At 44.9% G+C, this 27,256-nt stretch overlaps 1 long non-coding RNA gene across 1 annotated transcript; it reads right to left on the bottom strand.

The window, feature by feature from the left end:
* Nucleotides 1-11,986: 11,986 nt before the first annotated feature.
* On the bottom strand, nt 11,987-15,322 carry LOC118610723. Its single transcript, XR_004953972.1, has 3 exons — nt 15,242-15,322; nt 12,597-12,906; nt 11,987-12,494 (listed from the first exon to the last, which is right to left on the bottom strand). It is a non-coding gene; the product is annotated as an uncharacterized LOC118610723 (long non-coding RNA).
* Nucleotides 15,323-27,256: the final 11,934 nt, after the last annotated feature.

The raw sequence follows: 27,256 nt of genomic DNA on the forward strand, positions 1-27,256 counted from the left end.
AGAATATAAACTGGAAGTCAGTGCCTGCAGAAGTTAGAGCCCAGGTCTAGCGTCCTGAAGTCCTGGGCTCCCAAGCAAGGGGTCCAATGTGGCTAGACCGAGTGGTCACACTGGCACAGACCCTGGCCCTCGGAATTTTGGAAAGAATTGACTGAGAATTGGATGTGAGGTGAAAAGAGGCCTGCCTTATCTTTTCCCTTTTAAAACAGAAATAGTAATAAAAAGGAAGACAGTATATGCCCAACCCTTAAAGGATTTTGATTAATCTTTTAGTTCAGTAGATTGAACTTTATTTCCCAAGTTCTAATATTTTTTTAGACATCGGTTTGCAGCACACAGTTGGTGAATGTCCTCTGATTCTTAGTGAGCGAGGTGAGCAGGGGTCTAACTGGTGTGTTTGGGCAGCGTTCCTCAGTTTTGAGACCCATGATTAGAGAGCAGAGTCTGTTTTCATAGTGATAGCAACATTCTCTGCCTATTTTTGAAATACTTACGGTGTTGGTCTTGAATTGGTGTCTTCAAAGAAATAAAAATATAGCTGTGGCCGTCTCTAACCTGAAGGATGGATACCATATAGCCACATTTTACAGATATTCTGCTTCTTAAAGGCCGGAATAGAATGTGTGTGTATACACATGTGCATGTGCATTCGTATATTTGTATATGTGTCTATACAGATATGCATATGTATGTATACATGCATATACAACTATACAAGTATAAAGTATTTATGGTAGAAATCAGTCACATGTAGACTTGCTTCTGGCAAATGTGTATATTTTTGTATAGGATATAATTATGAATTCCTATCTATAGCATACATTTGGGCAGCTTATTTTGTATTTTGCTGACTTACTGGTTCTTGACTCAAGAGTAGGTAAGCTATCACAAATGTTTTGTATTTATACATGTAAACTGAAGGCTGACCAAGAAATGTGATAGACCAGAATAACCTTCACGCTCAATGATTGATTTCTTAAATAGGAAAAATTAAATAGATTTTTTTTATTACCCATATTCCTAGTATATATAAGAGTGCATTTGTGTTATAAAACAGCACTTCTTAAACTTTAAATATAAAAATCGTCTGAGGGAATTTCTTGAGTCCTATCCCCAGAGATTCTGATTCAGAAGTCCTGGGTGGGCCTGGTTATTTCTTTGTTTTGTTCTAAGACATCTGGTCCAAGCGTGTTAGGGATGTTCCAGAGGCCTGATCTCGACGATGGGGTGGGGGGGCGGGGCGAGGCACCTGTTCAGACGCCCGCTCCGCAGTCGCTCCGTGAAGCTGCGATTCGTTCATCCACCTTGTGATTCCTTCACATCGCGTCTGCTCCAAAGTTTTGTCCTCGAGTTTCAATCAGCTTCGTCACCCCGGGTGTCCCATCGCTCTCCAGCCATTTACCCATCTAGTGAGCGTGGAGTCAAAGCTCAAAGTATGACCTCGTTTTTCTGAACAGTGGTACTGCAAACACAATCTGTAGCACACAATCGCACACGTGCGTGCGCCTACAGTTATTTCACGCCCACAATCCGTAAGCAACAAAACGGTTATGCACGTTTCTGGAAATACTCAAAGCACATGAATCTCTTGAAATATTTAAACATTATTATCAAGGTAATCATTTTATTTGACTTACCAAGGTGCCAAGATGAAGAAGTAAATTATAAATGCCCCATTTACCTTAGAAAATTAGAATTCGCTCGGCTGACCGAACTCCTCGGTTTCCCGGGAGCTGCGGGTTTCGCGAGGACCTTGGGTGTTCAGCGCTAAACGCAGGGAGGTCAGTTTCCCGTTTCCTCGCTGCTGCCTTCCTACCCGCCAGGCCTCGTGCTGAGGGAGGCAGTGCTCGGATCCGTGCTGGCCAAAGCAGGAGCGAATCCGGGGCCTCAGTCCGCTCTTCCAGGGGGCCCTAAGTCTAACGCCGCCGCCTGCGGGCCTCTTGATGTGCTGCGGATGAGCGCGAAACACCTGAATAGCTCGTGTCACAGCGGCGTTCACGTCCCCCGTCCTACTTATCGATTAGGTTCTCCTTCGATCCTAGCCTTTACGATCACTTAAATCTTGGTTTATCTGCTTAACTGTCCAGCTCTGCTGGGGGAGAATAAAGCTGCTAACAGCGCCTACTTTGTCTAGGCCCGAAAACCCTGTGTAATTCCTGCCAATAACTGCGCGTCGGAAGTCGGGGCCTCCTGCCGGGGCTCTGCTCCCCAGCTGTGGGCTGCGGTCTCCCTCTGGCCGCGTGGGTCCCAGAAGCGGGGTGACCAGCGTCCCCGCATGTCTTCCCAGTCCTGACGCCTCGAATTTCTACAGTTGCCATAATCGATCTTTTCCTTTTCTCCACTTTACCTTCTAGTTCACTCTAAAGGGGTGCGCATTCGTTAGATTAAGTCAGCAGCCGAAATAGATTTAAATGCATTCACTGTACCTGCCTGTTTCCTCAGTGCATTTTTACTGAATCTAACAGGGTAAAGCAGGACAAATATAGAAATTTGCCCTGAGTAGCTTCCGACTCTGAGGCACACTCTTGACTGCCTTGGTGGATTGTGTCTGAATTTAATAAAATGGATATAAATAAGTCTCCTGAAGTGTCTTTATTTCCCTTCTCAATCTGAATTGTCAGAGTATGTATAAGAGAAAAAGCAGCATAAAGCTAGCATCATGGATGGAGGTGCGTGTTACTAAAAAGAGTCTTGTTTTACTGGCCGTATGGCCAGCTAGGGGGAATTTAGGCCAGGATCTCATCGGCAGGGAAAAACAAGAAATGGCTGTGAAGCTTGCTGAGGTAGGATTTCTTGTTTCTTCCTGATGATAGATAAATAGGGACTTTGATGACTTGGGGCTTTTCTTTCATGGTTCATACAGTGGGAAATAGAACAGCTGAAAAAGCGGTTTAAAATTAGAAAAAGAGGTGATTTATTCACGGGTTCGTATTTCTGCTGCGAAAGAAACAAATTCATTGGGCTTAGAATAAATTCATAAAGTCCCGTATATGGAAGTAGGGAGTCAGATGATGTGAGACTGTGCCAAAAATTTTTTCTTGAACTGCTGTAAAATTTAAAGTGAGCCGTGATAATCTAGTTGCATGATAATCACACCTGTTGGGTATGTATATCATTTTTATCCTTTTTTTTTTGTTATTAAGTGAAAGATAAAGCTATTGCTCTAATTTGCATTTCTGTTATTATGTAGGATCCTGTTTTCTCATGTCTTGTTTACTATTTGTAAACCTCTATGCAGTTTTTCGTGTGAAATATTTTAATCTTTTCCCAGATAGCTAATCAGATGTTAATAATAATGAGATATTAATAGAAAAATCAATTAAAATGCAAAATTAAATTGAAAAAACATGATTATTTCCCAATCATAACATTTAAAAAATATATTTTTCTACTTTGTTGCTTTTTAGGTGGTTTTTTTTTTTTTCTTCCTTCTGCTGGGTGTAAATATTTTATATTCAAATACGTTTGTTTATCCCGATGTGATTTCTTCTGTTGCTTCAAAGCCGAGATTTCTCTCATGATACACGTCTCATAAATATTCCATTACAGTACTCATAGACTTTGTCTTTGGACTTTTAAAGTTTGATTTTCTGTTTGGTCTGGCACTTGTTTTGTTTGGATTTACCTTAAATATTTTTACAGGCACTAAGAATGCTACCTTATTAAACAGTATTTCACTGGATACTGGTTCCTGACGACTGTTGACCTAAGTGTGGATTTTAGTACACAGGTACACTGCGGCCTCGCCACTGTTTTTCTTTCTGGCTACTCTCTGAAATTGAACATTTTCCTCCTATTGGTTTACTCTATAGATTTGATCTTTGTTTTTGTCAAAAGAACAATTAAAAATATTAAGAGTATCGTTTTTATCCCAGTTATGAAAACAGTAGATCGCTTTTTATGGATATGCAAAAAATAAAAGTGAAAATAAGAAAAACTCAAATCTAAAACAATCGTTTGTTAATATTGATACATTTCATTTTTTATTATATGTGCCTTTTAGTTTATGAAGTTCCATCACCTATAAAATTGGGGCAATAGTTGTACCTACCATTACAGTTGTGAGGATTAAGCAAAAATGTATAAAGCGTGGAGCATAGTGTTCAACATACAGTATCTTTGAACATTAATTGTTATTTTTATTTACATGGTTGTAAAATTTTGTCCTTCGTTCCACTTCACATGACAGGGTCTACTTATACTCATTCAGATATAAATATTTTTAATGAAAAATCTTTAAAGGCAATTTTAACTGGGTGTAAAATATTTCAATTTTTACGTGAATATGTATATGTATGTTTGTGTGGGGGGGTGAGTCACCCTACCCGTTTTTCTGTTACACATTTAGTTTTTGTCTAGTAGTTTGCATTGTGAGAAAACTATCTGTTTTCAATTGAGTGCTTAGCATGGAAATCTAGGGCTGCGGTTTTCAAACAGTGATCAACAATGATGATCACAGTGCATATATACTTTGAAAAGGCCTCATGTCAATTAATGCACCAGTTTTAAGTTACTATTTCATTTCGGTTTATCCATACATGGTCTTATTTATTTTACTTTACACCGTTTCTCTTTCTTGTTACTATCTGAGGTTGGGCATTTCCCCATTGGCTTGTGCACTGTGTCATAACTTATATAATGTGGATCACCAGTTTATGTCCTTTGCCTATTTATCTAATTTCTTTCATCATTTCATGGTTTCCAATGACAAGTTCTGTCTCCAAGGGTCAAGTAATATTCTATTCAATTTACTTTTAAAATCTTTTTATGTTGTCCTTATATTTTCTTCATTATGAAAGTGCTATTGGAAAGAATTTGTAACTACTGATATGTGAAAAGATGCAAGAATAAAACCATATGAATAAATATGATATTAAAAATGTCTATTCATTTTTCTTTACATATTTGAGTTTTATATATTATTTTTAATGCATCATTAATATTATATGATAGGTCTCATTTCATCAAAGTTACCTTTGAATCCCATTTGTTACAAAGTATTTTATCCCATAGATGTAATATAATTGCTTTAACCCTTAGCTAGACTTCAATACTTATTTTCTCACATCTTTTGCAAATAATTATATGAGCATCTTATTATATGGATGTTGTTTACATTTCTAATAATTTCCATTGTGAAATACATTTAAATGTATAATTATGTGGTAAAAATTTTGAGTATTTTCAAGGCTCTCGAAACAAAGCAAGTTGCCGTTAAACCCTTCTCCTGCGTCAGCATTCATTTGTCGTGTTTGATCTGTCATGGGCCACTTTCAATGCGGAGTCTCACGTTTTTTAGTCATGCAAAAGCTGATACCAGCTTATTTAAAACTTATTTAAAATTATGCATAATTCTCGACACAGAAGGGAACACAAGGTTCTTGAAATAGAAGTCAGTCGGGTGTCCTTCAACCACCAGCGCGCTGTTACATCTCAACAACTGGCTTTATATCTGTGTTACCTATGTGTATAAGTTTATCATAGATTTTACCAATAAAAAGGATGTGTAGCATCAATTTACTAGTCATAGAGCCTCAGTATGTGACCAGAGCAAAGAGTGGAGGTGGGGGCGGGAGGGGCGTCCGCATCCTGGCGGGCGAGTCTTCTTTTCCTTTTTCTTTTTCGACGCGGGACGCTGCAGGGCTGTGCGTGTCGTCCTCGCGCGGGGGCAGGGCCACGCCTCTCCGCATCGTTGCAACTTTAGCACAGGTGCTGCCGAAGGAGCTCTAGCTGAGGCTCCGGCTGCTCCATCCGCGAACTTTCTCGCTAATTCCTTTTATTTTATTATTATTATTATTTTTGGAGTGTTTGGGGGCAATACACCTCTGATCCCTCCCTTACTGTCAGGGGAGCGGCGGAACCCGAGGCCAGTATTGCTCTGTACCGACTCCAGTGGCTTCCTCCTGCTCGGGTCCCCAAGGCACCAGCGCTGCGTTGTGCTGTGGCCCGCAGGCGCCGCCGCCCTTGGGGGCTCTGGGAGGAGGCGGCCCGTATTCTGCCCACAGCCGTGGGGGCGCCTAGCCGGGCGCCGTGGGTCACCCTGATGCTGTTGCGTCTCCATCCTCCATCCGCTCTTAATTTCCGAAATATGGGTTGCAGCCTCTCGCCCGCTGCCGCTCTCTTCTCTTGGGACTTTCATCCTTGTGGAAAAAAATCCTTCTTTGTCACTTTAGCAGATTCTCTTTTATTATAAAGACCCAGGACTGATCTGAGTAGGAATCAAACCTTTCGCGACCACATTTTATTTCACTAAATCTTGACCTTTTCACTGTTTGGCGCAGTCCTGAGACTTCGCAGTCCTCGTTGCAGGTGAAAAGCAAAACAAAGTAAACAAACGCACGGAGGGAAAACGAGAACCGGAATGATGGGGAGAGGCAGACTCCCTTCTCTTCCTGCTTCCCTCCAGGACGAAGCGCTCTAGCCTGCCCTGACCTCGGCCTTAGAGAAAACGCAGAGACCAAGGCGGGCCAGGGCGCACCTGCTTCCACGGGAGGCGCTGTCCGCTTCTTCCTCCCACATTCAAGAGAGCGGGGGCGTGACAGGCGCCCCGACTCTCCTTTTAGGAAACCTCTATAGTTTATTGAAATGGACACCTAGAGGTTTGTCTCTCTCTGCTCTCAAAGAATTTAACTCCAAAAAGCAGTCAGCGAAAATGATGACCGTTCCCCCAAAACAGTTCTGCAGAAAGAGTAAACGCTCTCAAAATGCAGAACTGAGGAAAAAACCAATCAGCCCAACAGATAACACGAACCATTTGCCCAAAAGCTGCCTCAACCATTTTGTGAGTTAATTATGAAAAGACTGCTTGGAATTTTATTTCTTATATGTGTTGCATAAATTAGGAGGAGGGGGAGAAATCCGTACAATGATCGACATTGCTCAGAACTTTTCTCCAAATCACAGAAAAATAAGTCCTCAAAAAACAAGCGAGCAAAGTCATCAATAATTCAACTACTCTGAGAAAAGCAGTTAGCATTTTTTTGTTTTTTTGTTTCTTTCTCTTTTGACTTCTCACCACAGGCCTCTTTTGGTGTAGAAACACAGATGCAAATGTGCGTGCGCGCGCACACACACACACACACACACACACACTCGGAGCCTTCACAAGTTTTGCTGTCTCGGACTCATCCAAAGTGATCTAGAGATCCAGTGTAGTCTCTATCAAAATCCAAACGATGTTTTTCTGCAGAAATAAAAAATATCCTAAAATTTATTTAGCATCTCAAGGGAACTTGAATAGCCAAAACTAACTCAACACGGAACCAAACTGGAGGACTCACACTTCCTGATTTTCAAACTTACTACAAAACTCCAGTAATCAAAACGGTGTGGTACCAGCATAAAGACAAACACACAGACCAATAGAATGGAATAAAGTTCAGAAATAAAACACACATGTATAGTCGAGTGATTTTTGACAATGGTGCCAAGACCATTCAATGGGGAGAGGACACTCTTTTCTACAAATGATGCTGGGAAAACTGGATATCCCCATGCAAGAGAATGAAGTTGAACACTTACCTAACACCGTTTATAAGAATTAACTCAAAAGAGTTCAAAGACCTCCATGTAGGACCTAGAACAATAAAACTCAGACAAATACAAAGGACAAAACTTAATGACAATGAATTTGGTAATGATTTCTTAGATATGACACCAAAGGAACAGGTAACAAAAACTAGACAAATTAAATTTATTGATAATTAAAAAAATCTTATAAAAAGACACTATCAAAAGAGTAAAAAGGCAATCCACAGAATGGGAGAAAACATTTACAAATTATATACTGATCAGGGATTAATATTCAGAATATATAGAGAACTCATAAAAACAAAACAAAACAGTATAAAACAATACAATTCAAAAATAGGCAAAGGACTTGAATGGAAATTTCTCCAAAAAAGATACATGAATGGCCAATAAGCACATGAATCCATGCTCGACATCACTAATCATTAGGGAAATGCAAATCAAAACTACAATGAGATATAACCTCATACCCACTAGGATGGCTACTATCAAACAAACAAACAAACAAAAACAAGTTTTGGCGAGAATGTAGAGAAATGGGAATTCTTGTGCGCTGTTGGTGGGCATGTAAAATGGCATAGCCACTGTGAAAAACAGTATGGCAATTCCCCAAAAAACTAAAAATAGAATTTTCATATGGCGTAGCAATTTCTTTTCTGGGTCTATGCCCCAAAGAATTGAATGCAGGATCTCAAAGAGTTATTTGTGTACCTATGTTCATACTAGAATTATTCACAATAGCTAAAGTGTGGAAACAATCCAAGTGTTCATCAAAGGGTGAACGGATAAGCAAAAAGTGATGTATACATATGATGGACTATTATTCAGCCTTAGAAACGAAGGTGATTCTGGCAAAGAAATACACTACGACATGGGTGAACCTTGAGAAGATTATGGTAAGTGAAGTAAGCCGGTCATAAAAAGACAAATAGTGTATGATTCCAGTTATAAAGTAATTAAAAGATAGGAAGTACAATGGTGGTCGGAGATGGAATGGGAAGTTATTGTTTAGTGGTTACAGAATTTCAATTTTCTAAGATAAGGAGAATTAACGGAGATGGATGGTGGTGATGGCTGTGTAACATTATTAATATATTTACTACCACCGAACCGCATACTTAAAAACATAAGATGGTAAATTTTATGTTATGTGTATTTTACCACAATAAAAAAAATTGGGGAAATAAATAATTACATCCTCTGAGAATCCAGAAAACACTGCTGCCTTCTCAAAGACAGATGTGCTTACGAAGGCGCCAGGAACGGGGCGTATCTCTAACGTACGTTGGGTGGGGGATGCTTTGATGGGTGTTCTGCCTTGGCTGTGATGCTCACGAAATGAAAAGGTCTGGTTTCAGAAGGTGTGGGAACGTGCTGGGACGGCAGAGGCAGGTCCCAGACCTACCTGAGGCGGGGGATACCGATGGTGGAACCAGCGTCGGTTGTCAGAATGGTCTGGACCACAGAGATCTCTGGGGTTCTTGCCGTTTCACTCCTGATGAATAGTTATTGCGCTGGAAGGGTCTGACTGCAGTTTTGCTAATTATTGTATCATTAACACGATAAGAGTTTCCTGTAACCCAGGCAACCAGGAGTGGTGCTAATGCAGTTTAATTTTAGCCAGAATGATTTCTGCACTTGAAGGAACGTTCTCGGCTCGTCTCTTTCTTATGATCAAAAGATTGTAAATATTCTACCTCTCCCTTCCCATCTTGCCAATTTCTTCTTACATGTTACTAGCCAAGCATGCCTCCTAAATTCCCTAATCTTACACGTTCTGTTTCTCTAAGCATATACAGAATGCTTCCAAACACAAAATTATTCTATATACTCCCATTTTATTTTTTTATAGTGCAATTTTACTCTTTATTTTGCAATGAATTGGGGGTGAGCTCATTTTTTCTTGTTTTATCAATAATCCGATGACCGCTTGTTAAGTAACTCCCGCTTTCCCGCCGACCCCGAAATAGAAACGCGGTCACATTCTAAGCAATCACATCCTTAGCCGTGTTTTCTCTCCGGTTTCACTGACGCGTCTGCCCGTTCGGATGACCACGCCACGCTGTTAAGTGTTTCGTAAGCGAACGTCACGACATCCGGCCACGGAAGTGGCTGGTCCTGTGCTTCCTTCTGCGATCTGTGTGTACCTGGGGCGGGGGGGTGGGGTGGGGTGGGGTGGGGGGGTGGGGAGGCGGGTTGGGTAATGTCAGCTACGCACCGTGGCCTCCGAGCTGGCCCTTAGCCCCCGTTCCTCGAGTTATGCAAAGTGTCTATTTGGCTTTTTGTGTAGAGCTACCTAACATTTAAAAATAAAATTTAGAAAAAAAAATCGATTTCTTTACAATTTTGCACCCTCCTCCTCTTCGCTTTCTCTACCCTGGTAGGAATGTAGCATGCTGCTCGATTTTATCATTTAAAAAAGTATTCCCAAGTAATTTTTTTTTCCCTCTTAGACTCGAATCTTCCTTCTTAGGCTTATTTCTCTATATTTTATATTTCCGTTTCAATATTTAAAACTAACGTCTAATAACGACTGAGTATTTACTGTGCACCAAGTCACATACAGTATTTAATTTATTCTTCCAAAGTGCCCATGATGCAGGTATTACGGTTATTTCTTTTCTGCAGATAAACTGAAGCCTAACTAGATTTAGTAATTTGTTCGAATTCACACAACATCTACTCTTATTTGCTACCTCGGGGAATCTCGAATTTGAGGGAGCAAAGAGTGACCGACGCACTGCGCAGACAGCCACGCTCCAAAAGTACAGGCGAAGAGGTGCATTTCTTTAATGTCTCTCATCGCGGGAGCCACAGCTTTGAGCCTAGCAGGTGTGCGGTGTATCTGTTCAGAGAGTGAATTCGAGATGCTGTTCTCTAACGGTTAGTACACCTTGTAAGCAGCCTTTAAAGGGTACAGCATGCCATCTGTGTACTGTGGGAGTCAGGCTGTGTGTGTGTGTGTGTGTGCACGTGCGTGCACGCATGCTTGTGCACGCACACACATTCTCTAAGAACAGAGGTGTCTTTTGGTGAATTCCAGTTCCTATTTGTAAAACTAGCTTTTAAAGAAAATTGTCCTGCCGTTAGAAGTGATTCGTCTACCCCCAGCTTTTCTAGCATCAGGGAATTTAATTAACATGTTGTGCCCGCTCCTCGGAGACATTAGAAGTTAAAACAGCTCCGCCTTTCCCCCACACGCACCTGAGACGGGCTGCCCCGGCTCCCCGGACGTGATGAGCTCCCACCAGCTTTCTCTCCACACGTTTGCATTCATCCAAACACTCATTTCAAGCCATTTTCCAGGGTTCTCAGAGACACCGGACCCTCGGCTTCAGTAAAGTCATCATCAACTTTGTTAAAATAAATGCGCTCCTAATGTATTCATGTTCAGAAGCTACGGCGAACACTCGTTACTGAAGCAAAGGCACGTGATTAACGCACTGCGGAGCTGAGTTTGACACCAGCGCTTCTTGCACAAGGCACTGCAGAAACCAGGCGGGAGAATAATAGGCGTCCCTCCGCCTTCCTCCCTCGCTGGGGCGCTTTCTGGTGATAATGGAAGCCCGGCTCCCAGGATGGCCGGATGCTCGTTGTGGCTGCTTCTTGTAGTGAGTGGCATTGCTGTGCTTCCTCCTGATGGAGATATCGGAACGGAATACCTTTCTCACTTGTGTGTTAATGATTCACTGTTTAACGAGATCTTTGGGCTCCCAGTTTAAAGTTAATTCGGGGAGGGGGGGTGCGAATCCTCCCGTTTAAAATCAGTCCTCCTAGAGGCGTACAGCCCTGAGACGACAGAGGCTGGACGCCGGGTCAGTGACCATTGGGAGTTTCCCCCATGGGTGAAGAATTCAGGCAAGGTGCAGAGAGGCACAGTTCTGAGGACAGAAGAGTATCAACGAGACATCTTCCAAAGTTATAGCACCACTCCAGACCTCTCGCGTGGGCTCTTCACCTGAATATCAACTGCCTGGTAGTGATCTCGAGGGTACCTTGCCTAAATGCATTCTAAAACGAAGCCGTGATCTTCCCATGCAGGGCTGCTGTACGCCAACACAGTGCTCCCCACCCACGGGCACCACCCCTCACCCAGCTGCAAAAGCCAGAAACCTGGATATTTCTCCCACTCTCTCCATGCGACTCACCTAATCTGTCAGGTCCCAGCTTAACGCTTTAGGACCCCTGCTGCCTCCTGAGCGAGGTCTGTATGTCTGCTTTCTTTTTATGCATGTCATTTATTAAATTAATCAATTACTATTTAAGTGGGCGATTATTTGTGTATCCGTCTTTCTCCCATATGAGAATGTAAATACCACAAAGGCAGGGACCGAAACTATCTGTTCATTGTTGCATTCCTGGCTCTCCTTCCTAGTTTGGGACCTAGTGTTTCGCAGGCCCTTAAGAATGTTTGTAATATGCATAATGAACACATTATGACTGTTAGTGATGTATGAGCATCAGAACGATCCTTCAGTGTAACCAGCCCTCCTCCTGACGACCTTGCAACACACAAATGCATCGATAGCGCTATATTCTACCAGTTCTGTTGACAAGCACCTCTTTTGAGATCTCGATGGTCTCTCGAGAGTATGAAAATCTCATTCCCATCTTAATTTTATTTGATTTATTACACATCACTTGTGAATCTAGAGGGAAACCCATCTGCGACTATCATCAAAGGTGTGGCCGGTGTGTGGCCGGAGCTCTCCAATATCTTTTCCCGACTTCCCAGGAACACAGATAAATGACCTTGCAGTGACTTCGTAGTGATTGGGTGTTGACTGTGTTCTCGCCACCGGACGTGGTGAGCGCGCGGTCAGCATTTCCGGGCTGCCCGTATGTACGAAGCTTTCTCTTCCAGCCGCAGGCTTGGAGGCGTCATGTTGAATACAGAGATGCTGCAGCTGGAAGACCCTGGGTCCTTGAGTCACTGCTTGGAGAACAAGCCAACCCTGACTGGTCTGCGATATAGAAAAGAAAGAAACATTTATTGCATTAAGCCACTGAGATTTGAGAATCGATACAGCAATTAAACTACCAGGACTAATATACAAAATTGTCACCTTAAAAAGATGTAATAGGAAAAATTTGACATCGGAGCCAGGTGGCAAGAGAGATGATGATCTATGTTATAAGGTGGGAATATTGAGAAAATTATTGCCTGCAATATCTTTGGAGGAAGATCGTGAGCCTCAGGATTCGGCAACTCCAGCAAAAGCTGCTGGACAAAAAATCAAGGGGTCACTGCGTGTTCGCTACAGTTGGCTGTGTTGGCATGCTATTCGGAGAGAGAACTCAGGAGAAAACTGGCTCGTCGGCAAGCAGGAAGTCCAGAAATGTGGATCCGCGAAGGGTTGGAACGTCCCACTGCGTCTGGAACACAAACAGTAGAAAATAAAAAAAACGTACCCAAAGCCTGTGAGCCGCGAAGCCGTATCATGGCTCAGTCCCATGACAATGACCAGAAGTCGTTTCCCACTATTAAACTGATATAGGAGGCAAGGGCATGGGAAGGCAAAAAACAAAACAAAACAAAACAAAACAAAACAAAACAAACAACAAAAAAAAACCCAAAAGAAAAAAAACAACAAAAAAAGTGCTTTGGGCGTGGTTTCAGCCCTATGTGGCTGTTCGGCAACAAACAGATCAGACGCCGTCTGAGTGTCTGAAGGGATCTCATTGCCAAGACACTGCAAACCTAATCTAAAAAGTCTTCGACCGGGATCTGGGGAGAGAGTGGATCCTAAGCTATAAGTCTTATGAAGGAACCGTCTCCGCCGCTCAATTCAGATAAGGGAGCGCCAGGAAGAAGGAAGAGCTCCCAGAGGGGAAGACGCAGGGGTCCCGGAGGAAAACAGAAGTCTGCGTTCCCCCCAGAGAGAAGCGCCCCTCCGAACCCCTGCGCGTGGGTGAGCTGCGCCCCTGGCCGCTCATGGCCCCGCCCACGAAATCCCTCCCTCTGCCTTCGTCATTCCTTGCTCCCTTGTTCCGTGGCAGTTATGTCCCCATCCTGGTCACAGGCCCAGAGAGCCAGAGAGTCGGCACAGCCGACCCCAGCCCGCACCTGGGCGTGGGGGTGGGGTGCCCTTGACTCGCACGTGTACGGATAACCGGGGCAGGCGCACGTTGCCTGTGCAGTCCGCGATCGGACACGTCCCGCGTGTGGTTTCTTCCCTCAGTTGCCTCCTCTGTATCCGCCCACCCAGGTCAGATAGGATCTTCCGCACGGAAAGGCCTCCTACGGCCACCTGCAGGCCGCACGCGCGGCGGGCGCGGCAGCTGCGGGGTGCGCTTGCGACGGCAGGTGGCGCCATTGCGGGGCCCCAGGTGCGGCGCGCGCGCCCCGACTCGCGTGCGGGGGGCCGCCGCGCCCGTGCGCCCGGCGCGCGCGGAGCCCTCGGGAGGTCGGCGTTGCTTGTTCTCCCTCCCCGCCCGCCGCGGACGCGAAGGCGGCACCCGGGGCCCCGCGAGGCCCCGCGCGGCTCGCCCCAGGCGTTCGGGCCCCAGCCCTCCGGGTCGGCGGCTCTGCGACCCTCGACGTGGCGCTCGGCCTCTCGAAATCGGGTTCCTCGGTGGCGAAGGGGGACGCGGCGCCCGACTCCGCGGGTCGGGCGCGTCCGGGGCGCCGAGACTCGTCGCCGAGAGAGCCGGGGCGCCCCGTCGGCCTGCGATGCGCCTCTGAGTCGCGCCCCCTCCCGCCCCGCGCGCGCGGCCCCCTAACCAGCCCTGCGCGGGCGCTGAGCTCCCCTCCCCTGTCTCCGCGCTGTCACCAGCGACCTTTGCAAAACGCAGCTCGGTCGCCGCTCTAGGGTTTAAAACCCGCTCGCGGCATCTTCCTGCGGCGCGTCGGATAAAACGCGGCCGAGGGCGCGCTCCGCAGGGGGCCTGCTTCGGCCCTGACACGGGGGGCTTTCGGTGTCACACGTTCCCGACCCCTGGATTCCACCCTCCACGTTCCTGCCTGGGTTCCCTCCCCTCCCCCGAGCTTCTCCACGTCTCCGGGTCCTTCCTGCTTCAAGGCTGTTGCCTAGACCCGGAGCGTCCCGCGCCCACACTCCACTCAATGTCCTGTTCGTGTCCCAGCGTGACTCAGTCTACCCTCGGCCTTATCCCCGGCTCAGCGAGCACGGCCGAAGCCGCATCCAGACCGGGTCAGGCCCCTGCGCCGCTCGCGCGTCCTCGCCCGTTCGAGCCGGCTTCGGTCTGGGTCGTGGGCTCCGGGAGCCGAGCGGTGTGGCCCCCCCGCTCCCCGCTGTGTCCCCCGTGCTTCCTGCCTCCCAGGCACTCAGCCCACGTTTGCAGAGTGAATTCGTAAGGTTCAAGGGGCAAGGGAAGCTCAGGGCTCCTTACTGGAAACACGTGACGGCTGCCCTGTGCCCTCCCGCAAGGCCCTAGGAGATCAGGGCTCCCCGGCCCGCCGCTCGCATGGGCCGGGGTGCAGGGCCGGGGTGCAGGGCCCCTTGGCCGGGGGTGCGTGGACCGCCCAGCAGCCGGTCTGTGTGTCCCGCTCCTTCTGCCCCCCCCCCTCGGTGTTTGGGACAGGACGAGAGGAGCTCTTCAAAGGCCCCAGAAGCAGGCCTGAACGGTTAGCGTCTGGCTCCCGCAAGTCCAGGGAAGCGGAGCGTGCGTGAGAAGGACGGTCGCCGGCTGGGGTGGGCGCAGCTGGAGCTGGTCAGAGCGGGACCCCTGGTGGGCCCCCCAGCCTCACCAGAATGTTCTCTCCTCCGGGCTGCGGGCCCGTAGTCCTTGACTTCCGAGGAGTCTGGAGCGTCAGGCCCTCCTGCTCTGGGGACCGCCCACATTTTCTGTGATCTTGGGGACAGGAATTCAGTCAGCCAGACTCCCCGCCCCCGCCCCCCGCGTGGGTGCCATCGATAAACTTTCCCTCCCTCGGAGCCACTCCTTTCCTTCCCTCCTGTGCCGCTTGGTTAATCCGTCACACTTAAGGCCGGGTGGCGCCCTGCCTCGTTTTTGGCGCCACCTGCCGCGCAAACCCGCCTGAGCCGCGAGAGCGCGCAGGGGTGCAGGGCCCTGCCCTCCGCCTTCGCTCGGCTCTAATTTTGGATTTACATGATTTTGGACCATGTGAATATCTGCAGAGAAGAATCACCCACATATTTTAAGGTTAGTTGAAGAAAAATAGTAAAATTAAAACATTCATCTTAGTAATTTGATTTGGCACCGAGTTTTCTCCAAAATTGTCTCAACTCTTCCCTCTGCTTTGATGACAATCTGGCTTGAAAGTGCTCATAGATAATATTTTAATTAAAACTGGCTGAAAACAAGCTTACTGTACTACTTAAATAACTCAAGAGGAAAATTTGGGGAAATTGATGATTTAGAAACGAAGCTGGGAGAAATATTAGGAAAGGAAATAGAGGTGTAATTACATTACATATTTAATGTTGCTTAAGATCCAAGAATAACAACTTCTACGAATATTCAGAGTGCATTTTTGTTCCCCGAAAATGTATGAGTCACGGTAGCGATGCTAGGTATTTATTTACTGGACCCCTTTTATTTTTCAGAAAATGCGATATTTGTTTTAGTTAAGGAAAAAAGAAAACATGCAAGAATAAGCCCAGATATGAATGACTTTTATAAACTGCTCGGCCTTACTGATTTCAAAGATTTCTCAGGATTTTTCACACTGCTAAGTCTTGTCCCGGATCTTTCTGTCTGTGAAAGAATCTGCCTGTAGGTGCCAGGGCGTTCAGGCGCGGGTCGGCGCGGTCCGCGGGAGGGCGAACTTCGAACGGGGGTAAGTCGAGGCCGCTCACTGTCTGACATTGAGCGGAGTGTGGCTTCTCGCTCGCTCAGCTGCACCTCAGTCCGTGCTGTAGAGACCTTCCTGATGGCAGGATGGAGACCCAAACGGCTGCTTTACACAGAGAAGGAAGGATTTGGCGAGGCCTCCTTCTCCTGTTGTTGGAGACAGGGTCCCGGAAAGGCTTTACGACTGCCCCGTGCTGGGGCTGGCGGGCGGGCGGCACAGGGCGCGTCGCGCCAGTTATCGGTTTACCGACTCACTTCCAGGTTGGTCCTCATCGCCTCATCGCGCAGAGGGACACTGGCCTCCGTAATAGCTTTCCTTCGTCAGCTGGTGTGAGGGCAGGCGCAGGTGCCGGAGGGACACGCAGGAGGGAGGGCTTTTCCTTTCTGGCTCTCGCGGCTCACCGGCCAGGCCGCCAGGGAGCAAGCCTTTTCTCCTCGCTGATGCGCGGGGTGGTTTGTTCAGCGCGAGGGGCACGCGCCGTGCCGCTTTCTCCAGCATTTGGGGGCCGCTCGCTTTCTGCAGCTGTCACGTGGGCAGGGCTCGTGCAGCCGGAAACTGCAGATGGCACAGGACGGGCCCGCCCGGGTTGCTGCGTCCTGGCCCCTCCCCGTAGCCCCGCTCCTGGGCACTGGGGCCGGTGCCGCGACTGTGGAGACCCGGCAAGATTCTCCGCCACCCGGTGGGTGCGGTCCGCTGTCTTCGCCGAGGCCTGAGCCCCCTCGTAAGTGTGTATGTATCTGGGTACACTTCCGCAGCTCTGGGGTGCCCCTGAGAGCTCTCCATCTCTGCAGTTACTCTCTAGTCCTATTTCCTAAGAATTAGCTTAAAATTTCTTTGCATAAACATCCATCGTTTAAATTATATTGTAGTTTGTATCTCCTGGTTGTACCCAGACTGACTATCTATCTATCTATCTATCTATCTATCTATCTATCTATCTATCTATCTATCTATCTATCTATCTATCATCTATCTATCTATCCACCTATCTATCTATCTATCTATCTATCTATCACCTATCTCAAGAATATATTCTGATAAAAATTTCTAGATGATTTAGGGAAATGTGTGCTTGGATCTGGATTATTTGATAAATATGTCAAAAATGCATATGCTTTGACTTGGCATAAATGACGTGGACACAGCAAGAGAGCTTTGCCCCTACTGTGTGCACTGTACGCAGCCCAGGGAGCAGCTGCCCGACGACCCCTGTGAAGCTCGGGGCTGTCCCCAGCTCTGAGCATCCTGTGCTCTCCAAGAGGCTGTCAGGACCTGGCCTGTCACCCCGCACAGCCTTGTGCTCCCGGATGCAAAGCCTCTCGTTCCCCAACTGGAAGACATGAAGTCCTCTGTCTTTGGTTCACCCAAGCGAACTCAGCATGTGACTACTGCCAGCACATGGTAGGTTCACAGCAACTGCTTTTTGAATGATACATTGCATTTTATGCCCATAATATTATCGTGGAAACTTATCCTTGAACAAGGCCAATATTAGATGAATTATCATTATGACGGATATAGTCACGGATGCTTCCTTTCACATTTTTAGAGCCTTTTGTTTTTTTGACTCAGACTTTGGCCAAACGCGTCCCGATCATCAGCCTTTTATCTGTCTCCATGACTTCACTGGTGTGCTCACTCTGACGTGTGCTGACCGACAGCGCCTCTGCTAATCACGGAATTCATCATTACTCCGACGGACGAGTGGCGATTTAAAGCCAACATTTAGCAGTATTGTTTTTTAGTTATTCTCAAGCCTGCTATAATTATATGTTCGAAGTAGAAATTCGGGCTTGTGATGATGGCAGAACCACTCTCACTTGGAAGCAGCTATTTCCCGTAGTTTGTGTAAGGGTGAAAGCCTACACTTCTGCTCGCCATTCTTGTTCTTCATCGTGTGATACTTACCATCGGTGTTGAAAATGCACGTCGCGGACTTAAAAACCCCACCCTGCTGTCTACACTGTTTGGGGCTTTGTGAAGGCCTGCGGGCTGAGGCCCAGGAGAGGGGGGCCGATAAAAAAAGAAAAATTAAACTCCCAGTGGCTTGGTTTAAAATAGGGAATCACCCCCAGTCTGCGGCTGTAAATTAGAGTCCCCTTTATAAGAATTAGTCGACTTTGCAGAGAAGCTGGTCCCTCTCCAGGGTTGATTGACAGCAGCATTTAGACTGCGGGGTCCGGGGCGGAGCTGTGTTCTCTGTGGGGTTGCAGGTCGGCAGTTTGGGAAGGACTCATCATATTCCGCTAAGATCTTTGGATCTTTGTGGGTTTTAATTTCCTTAAGGATGGAGGAAGGCAACTAATATCCTTATCTGTTAGATATTACTGATATGATAACTTGATAAAACTTGGTAGACACTCGACGCAGTTTCTTCAGTCATTCAGGTGCTTTACAGTGAGTCGCTGGAAAAGCCTAGCGCAGTTTGGGGTGTCGCAGCGGCAACAGCTTGATGCGGGGCGCACGGAAAGATGCGGAGGCCCCAGAAGGCCACGTTAGCGGTGGCGGGAGGTGGCTGCGCGGGCACAATGGCGGTTCGATCTTCTAACTTAATGCGTTTCGATGTTTTACTGTCAACTCTGTAAGTAACGACGGTATGGCAGAAAATTGGGTCAATAAAAGGGTAGTTCGGTTTCCAAAATCAATTCATACATATTTTAAGACTTAAAAAAAAAATCACTCAAGATGATAGAAATTTAAACATGTAAATTTGTGTTCTTGATTTTTTCTTTTGGTATTAATGGTCTAATTAATGTTTAAGTTTCTGTGTTCAGGATACTTGTATCTTCTGTGTGATACAAGTGATATTTCAGAACAAGGTCACACAGACAGATGCCGACAGAAAAAGTCCAGATATAAATTATTTCTTCGGGCACCATGTAAGAAAAGAATAATTTTTTAAAAAATAGTAATGTCTGTGAAAGCTTAGAACAATCTTCCTGTCTCAAAATGTATTTTAAAAAATTACACCATGCAGTCACAAACCGACGTTTTATTATTTAATCATGTCCTATTTTAGGTGTCGCGCTGAGAGGACACATTATCGTGTACATTTTCTCATCACGAAATGCATTAAAGTGGTCGGATCGTAGCATTGAGAGGGACTTCAGGAATCATTTTGTCAAATGCCCTTATTTCACAGAAAAGTAGGAGGCTCAGAGCCACAGCGGCCAACCGGCACCACAGCCCGGGGTGGGGGGCTGGGGGGGAGCAGGCAAGCCCCGCCCACCCCAAGCCCCCTTCCTTAGGAAGAGAAACCTCGTTGGTTCCCACCTGGCGCATCCGTGGGGAGGGTCGGACCCCTCGGTTACGGAATTCGCTGGCGTTTCCGCGCCCTACGCGCTCCATTGGACACTTGCCTCTTTCCAGCCACACCCTGTGCTTTCTGCTCCCTGTCCCACGACACGCATACCTCCAACCCTAACCGCGGGACTGTAAAGGCAGGCGGGAAACAAAAGAAACACTTGTCTGCGAGTGTCTAATTACATGCGGATGGTTATTTCGCTGCTGGTTAATCATGAATGACAGCTTAATGGGACACAGGGGACATGCACAGCTAGGAATAAGGTCTCCCTCCCTTCTGTACTTCTAGAATATGTTGAAAGCGTCACTGAGAATTCTGAATAAGAATGAGCTGCATTAATACCAGACTTCTTCAGAGGGGGCTTCTGAGAGGCTCCGTCCACTCCGAACACTAAGTTCTTGACTGTAACAGATAAAGAAGGAGCCGGACCATCTGGGTCGTGATTGCCATGTTTGGATCTCTTAAAATAAAGAGGACCCTTTCTGGCTGGAGAGAGACTGCCTCTCCCTGGGCTAGCCAGTTCTCAGAGATGGCGAAAGGAGCATGTCTCTGATAAGCAAATAATGCAGAGGGTGGCCTCCTCCCTCCGGCCCACTCACTGCACTCAGGATGCCACATTCCTCTGCCTGAGTCACCCCAGGGCGGGGCCGGGGGCAGTCAGCTCCTTCATAGCTTCCAGCCCACTCCAATTATTCAGCTAGCCAGTCCCAGGCTGTGAGGCATCATCTTAGTGTATTACTGCTTAGCTATTGAGAGGATTAAATACACTCGTATTAGCGTTAATCGAATTACCAAAGAAGTTCATTGGAAATATGCATAATAATGTACAAAATAATTATTTTGCAGCACTGTGCTTAGATACAAGCTATAAAAAACCCGCGGCGAGAATTCATTATGCAGTCACATTAGGTATTTCTCTCCCTATTTGGCTTATATTTTTAGAACTTTCATCAGCCTCAAATGGATAAGATACAGGTATTCTTAAATTATTTCCAGGAAGCTCTTACCCCCGCCAACTGTAAAAATAATTCTTTAAGAAGTACATTGTAAACCAAATAGGGAAAGAAATATATAACATGACTGCATAATTAATACTCGTCATGGGTTTTTTATAACTTGTATCTAAGCACTGTGCTGCGAAATACTCCTCATTCATGACTAAGTTACACTCTGCCTTAAACTTAGTAGATACTCAGTAGACAGTTTTTACTCTCGACGACCAATGGCTGGGGTTCCCCTTGGCTACTCCGGGGCTCACACTTGGCATGACAGTTGCTCTAGGCTCCTCTCGCTCACCGGTCCAGACATCAATGAGAAAGATGGTTTCGGTTTTCCTTAGTCTTGACGAGACGTGCAGGTACCATCGATGTACTGAAAGTACTTAGAGATACAGTAGGACAATCAAAACGAGGAGGAAAAAATGTGAGATGATTCCGCCACTTCGTAGGGCAGATTACAGCCAGGGACGGTTTTGCCCTCAGAGGAAAATGGAGACATCTGGAAATGTTTTGGGCATCATAGCTAGCTTTGCCACTAGCATCTAGTGGGCAGAGGCCAGAAGAGCCATCACAGACCCTTCAAGATACAGGACAGCGCCACAATGAAGACTGTCTGGCCCCAAATGGCATCGTACTGAGGGTGAGCAACCTTGCTGCAGAAGGAAACGAACCCCAGTTGCGCTGGTGACGTGGGTAAGCGGGAAGGCGCTGGGTGGAATAGAATGGCTTCTGGTTCCTGCGTCTGCGGGAGGGGCAGGGGGAGAAAGGAAAGCAGGAAAGTCGCGGGAGGTTACCAGACCGGTCCTGTGGTCCCTTACATCAGCTCACACCAGTCCTGGCCCCAAAAGGAGCCAGGAGTCCCTCTGAGGCATGGGAAGCCTGGTCTCAACGCCATGAAGTGTATTTCTTCTTCTGCAAGTTCTGATAATATGTGCAATTGTCTGATTCCTTTCACTTCATAATACTGCACACATGGCTTCAATATTCAAAACACCCAAAGATGCAAATGGCTTTAAGTCCAACGATTGAGGACGAGTTCAGATTCTTAGATTCTTCATTAGTCGGAGCCACAGAAGTAGAAAAGGACAGCAAGAGAGAGTCTTAGAAAGAGCGGGGATGTTTCAGAATGACAAATGTTGCAACCTTGGCGCACATGTGTTACTTACTGTCTATTTTCATGCCCAAACAAAATTAGCAATCCTCCCTGCGTTTCTTTAATGCCATTATGCATTGACCATATTATTGTTAAAGACTTCCCGTAAAGTGATAAAAAGCCATTATCATTCTCCCCCATTATAATGTTAACTTATTTTTGTCCACTAATCAATATAATAAAGCCACTGAAGGAACACGGGTCACTGCTCCCGCATTTAGTAGTCTGGATCCTGATTTGGGGGGGGGGGGCATTTAATGACTGTCAAATTATGCACTTTCTTACTTTAATAATAATCGTGTTAATGTAATAAATGCTTTCAGCAATATTAAGGAAGACGGAGCAAACAGTCTGATAGAAATGTAAAAAAAAATAGGCTATGCAAACCGCAGAATTTGTTATATAGGTAGCAAAATTAAATGAAGCCTGAGAAAAATTAAGTCATATAAGGGGTGAGGGGTGCCGATGGGAACTGAGATGGATTTAATGGGAAATATCATATTTAAAACGATTCCAAACAGATTGCTTAAGAACTGGAGCCGTTCTGGAACCGGAATGACCCCAAACGGTCATTTCCTTGTGCTCTTCTGTCTACTTTTCCCACATTTATTATTCCAAACTTGGTTTCAGCTGGGAGGAAACAACATATTTAACTATTATTCATTCTGTGCGACCGACTCCTGATTCAAAAACCCTGGCAACTATTAATGGAACAGATAATGAAGCACTTTTTATGAAATCTATGAGCAGACTGATTAATACGTTTCGCGTGTTTACTGGGAGAGACGCACAGAGAGCAGAGAAGAAGCTCTGATGAAAGGCTCCGCCACAAGAACCAGTGATTACTTCCACTTCATTAGATTATTATTTTTTCCCCGTGCGCCATTCATATTCAAGTCAACTAAATGCAAATGTGGGGAACAGTTTAAAAAGTATTGGAATTGTTTAAAATGCTCTTTTTAAAATTTTGTGTACATTTTCCAGAAGTTTTTCTGTTTTGTAAAGAGCCTACTCTGGGGTGTATTGACTATTTTAGTGTTTGGGTGTGCAATCTGTTTTCTTCTGCTTTTTTCTTTGTTTCTTTTTGTGTGCTTAGGATTTTATTATTTACTTCTTTCCAATCACCTCAGGACTTTTTTTAAAAATAAATTTTACTTCTACAATAATGTTCGTAAAGTCCTGTGCTGAGAGCCTTATTTTATCACTGCGTTAGTGTGAGTGATGCTTGTTTAAAATCATGCATTCACGTTGCGCGTTCCAGAGTATGATCTGTCATGGTCACCGTCTTCCTCTTGCAACTTCATACATATATTAATATATGTACATATCATATACATATTTTAATTTTACTTTCTATAATGGGATTCACATACATAGTTTGCATAGCTGTCGAGAGAATCACGGATCAATGTCCCATTTACCTATAACTTGTCGTAACAATTATCAATGCTTTGCCAATCTTTTTCATGTATTCTAATTATTTTTCTTTGCAGAATATGATGCCATTTTGATCACAAATACTCCAATTTTATAATTATTTTTATTGATCCTTTGAGCCAATGTTATTTCACTATTTATTTTCCTCTTATTCAAGTAATCTTTGTTTTTAGTAAGATGTTTGCTTTTGCGACGTATGCAATGCACATCTTATGTGATTCGTTCTAATCTGTTTATTTTCTTCCATCACTGGCTATGATTTCTAAGTGGTGATTGCTGGGCCAAATGAATATTATTCATTTTTTTCTCTTTCTATAATAATTAATGGTTTTTAAACATATTTCATACGTTTTGTGGAATTTCTTAAAATAGAGAAAGTGTAAAGGAGCAAAATTCTCTTAATTTCAGACTTAATAGTCATCGCCACTTCATGATACACATTTCCCAGTCATTTTCCTATATATCTATTTGAAATCACACTCTACATATACCACTGTGTTCGGGTTGGGTTTCAACTTACAGTACATGGTAATCACAACATCTCATTAAAATTGTTCTCGATGAGGTCACTGATGACATCCTTGTCCCCAAATCTGCTGGGTCTTTTCAGGGTTGGAACCAAAAGCAAAAATAAGCAAATGGGAGTATAGCAAACTAAAAAACTATTGCCCAGCAAAAGAAATGATCGGTTATGTGTTTCACAAATATTTTCTATCAGAGAATATTTGTGAAACACATAGCTGATAAGGGGTTAATATTTAAAACATAAATCCTGCCATTTACATCAACATACATGGGCCTTGAGGACAGACATTATGCTAAGTGAATTAATCCAGGCAGAGAAAGATGAATACTGCATAGTGTTACTTATATGTGGAATTAGAATAAAGAAAACCTCACAGAAACAGTAGAAAAGGGCATGGGGAAACAGGCAGAGGCTGGTCAAAGGGCACAGAGTTTCAGCTACAAGATGAATGAGCCTGAGGATCTAACGGAAAACATGGTGACTATAGTTGATAATACTGTAATTTGTAAGTGAAATTTGCTAAGAGGGTAGACCTTAAAATTTTCTCACTAAATAAAAAACTAAGTGAGTGAGGTGACGAGTGTGTTAAGTGATTAGGTGGTGGGGATTCTTTCACAATGCACACAAATGTTAAATCACCACGACGTGAGCTTTAAATATCTCACAATCTTCTTTGTCCATTGCCCTTTGCTAATGTTGGGGAAAAATTTATGTATCTGGCGTGAAAAAATAATATCTTTATAGCAGCCTTTACAACCACTTGGGAAAAGCAAGAACACGAATGCGCATTCGTTACTGCATCAGTGTGGTGGGGCGTTGGCTGTCAGAATGTGGGGGCGGGGGACTCGGAGGTGAGCGTTCGGTTCCAGACGATCCAGCTCCTGCTTCACACTTCCTGTCACACCCAGGGTCGCACCCAGGCTCCCCCGCGAAAGCGCACAGCGGAATCGGAATCAAAGTCGAGAGGCGTCGCCACTCCCCCGCCACGTTGTTCCTGATTTAGCGTCAGGGTCTGAACCGCTCAGAAAATCGCATCCTCAAGGGGAAGGCCAGAGGAAGCCTGGCGTCCCGTGACCACCGCCCCTCCCCCGGGGCCTGGCTCCGCGCCATCTCTCAACACTTTTCTACGGTTCCTCATACACTGAATCACTGGCCGCTTTGCTGGTTTTGTTTTTTCTCATTAGACAGTATGTTCCCTGAAGACAAAGACTATTTCTTAATTATCTCTACTTCCCTACTGCCCGAGCGTAATCCCTACGACATGCGAAGTTTAATAAATCATAAACGTTTGTTGAGTTGAATTAATACAGTCAAAATTAGATTGATGTTTTGATATGGCAGCAAGCATTTTCAGACATTTCCGCAGAAAATATGAAAAAGTTCTCATGTACATCATAAGCAGATCCTTGTAATATATCTTTATCATTTTTTTCCAAGTGTAAGTTTTCAGGAAATAAACACACTCGATTAGGTTTACGAATAAACACAAAGCCGAACAGATCTGGACCTGGCTGTGCCACAAGTTGGTTATGCAATCCCCCAATGAACTCACTGTTTCTCGATAAACAAGAGCCTCTTTCCATTGTGCTGGTATCCTTGGATTTCTCAAGCCAAACTCCCAGAAATCTCGGTTTCTCCCTTGTGTTCGTACTGCCTTTTCATTTCTGAATTCCATCTTGTCCTTTACTTTTTCACGTTTGTTCCATTGTGACAGAGTCTCTCCTCTTCATATTTAGCTTACCGTGATGCCACGTGAATGAATTGTTCTGCCGCTCTCTTGCTCTTTGGCCCTTAATCAGCCTCCGCACCGCAGTAAAGTGCGTGTGCGACTAAACCAGGTCTTCGCGTAAAGCCCGTTGTTGGCTCCCACCGCTTAGGCTCCTTCCCACGTAACTTTCACGATCCGGCCCTGCCCGTCTCCTTTTAAGTATTGCTTGCCATTCCTGCCCTATGCCTTCAAAATAACATTCTAAGAACTCCACTCTTCTGGAATCATCTAAGCATTGCCTTTGTCAGGCCAGCTAACCACTGCGACTGATAAGCCTTCCTCCTTTGCCTCATTATCACTTACAAGTATCTTCCTGGCGGGATTTATAAACTAATTATTCACTTTTGTGTAGCACTAATACAGAACTTTCATACTTCTACTTTACTTATTATATTCTGTTACAATTGTTTATCTACTTATCTGTCACTGCAACTTTTTAAAAAAATCTCGCTATATCCAAGCTGAGAATCTTATTGGTTTTTAAATCTATAGAATCAAGAAGAGAGACTGATATATAATAAACTCAGAATAAGGGTTAATCGAGCCAATGACCTTTCGTTCTAAGACAGGAAAGACCTTCTTTAGCCAAATATTTAGCTATTGTCTCTTCTCATTCTTCTCTGGTCTTAGACATCAATTGTGAATAATTTCACCCAGCATCCGTTAGTCCAATATGCATTTTCCATTGATGTTTTGCATAAAGACAATAGTAAAGCTGTATTTATAAAATCACGTAAAACAATTATGAGGATGAGAAATCTTTGATATTTTTTCCCTCATTCTGACTGAGTCTTTGCAAATGGTTTTGTTGTGTGACAACCCACCCGAATTCGAGTGCTGTCGCCGCTGTTGGAATGACAAAAGAATCAATTTGTATCGTATGAGGTTTTCTGTTTTTATTTATTTTATAGAGAGCATAAACTCGAACTATTATTTCTTCACCTGGTGAGAGAAGAGAAGGGAACTTTTTTTTTTTCAATTTTATAACCATAGTGAAATTTGAAAATCTTGAAGGTACATGTTTTATATACTATTAGGGAGTGATTTCATGAATCATTAGAATGGACAGGTTTTGGAATTACTATTAAGAAAGGTAATGAACTACTGAAAAGAACTTTTTGTGCAATTGTTCTTAAATGATTTACCTGTCACTTTATGTTAGCTAGAGCTATTTTGTTGTTAGAATCATGACACAGATAAAGATAAAGCCTTCAGCCTGTGTACCGAAGATAACATAAAAGACAGTCAAGATTCCATTACCTGAGCAAATCCTAACTCAGACAGCGAGTACTCTCAAGCAAAGGTGAAGACAACCAGCTTTATGTGCGTCTTTCTGCTTCGAGGTCAAATTCTATGGAAGAAATATGAGCTTAAAAAAGAGTTGCCTCATAGGACTTCACGGTGCCAGGAAAATGCATGCTCGTCTCTCCCCTGCAAATGAAAGCCTTATTGAATAAATGCAGTTTGTGTTGTGGGGGCTCCGTGATTTGACGACAATGGGAAGGAGGCTGGCTTAAAGATAGAGTGAGTGACTAGACCCTGGAGATTCTGCGACCCACAAATGCTCATTAAAACGACTGAGATGATCTGTTAATACGCGGAGAATCGAAAGCAGTTTTGGAAATCAGGTGTCATCGTATTTCAGGAACGTGAAAGAGTTTCTGCTGCCTTAATTGCCAGTGGAGTCCAACCGAATTGGGAAGAAAAGGCGAGTCCCTGGCGAGGCTTTTCTGAGAGAGCGGAAGGCTGACAGGCCGGCCC

This window comes from Rousettus aegyptiacus, unplaced genomic scaffold, assembly GCF_014176215.1.
Source record: "Rousettus aegyptiacus isolate mRouAeg1 unplaced genomic scaffold, mRouAeg1.p scaffold_m13_p_13, whole genome shotgun sequence".
Taxonomy (NCBI): domain Eukaryota; kingdom Metazoa; phylum Chordata; class Mammalia; order Chiroptera; family Pteropodidae; genus Rousettus; species Rousettus aegyptiacus.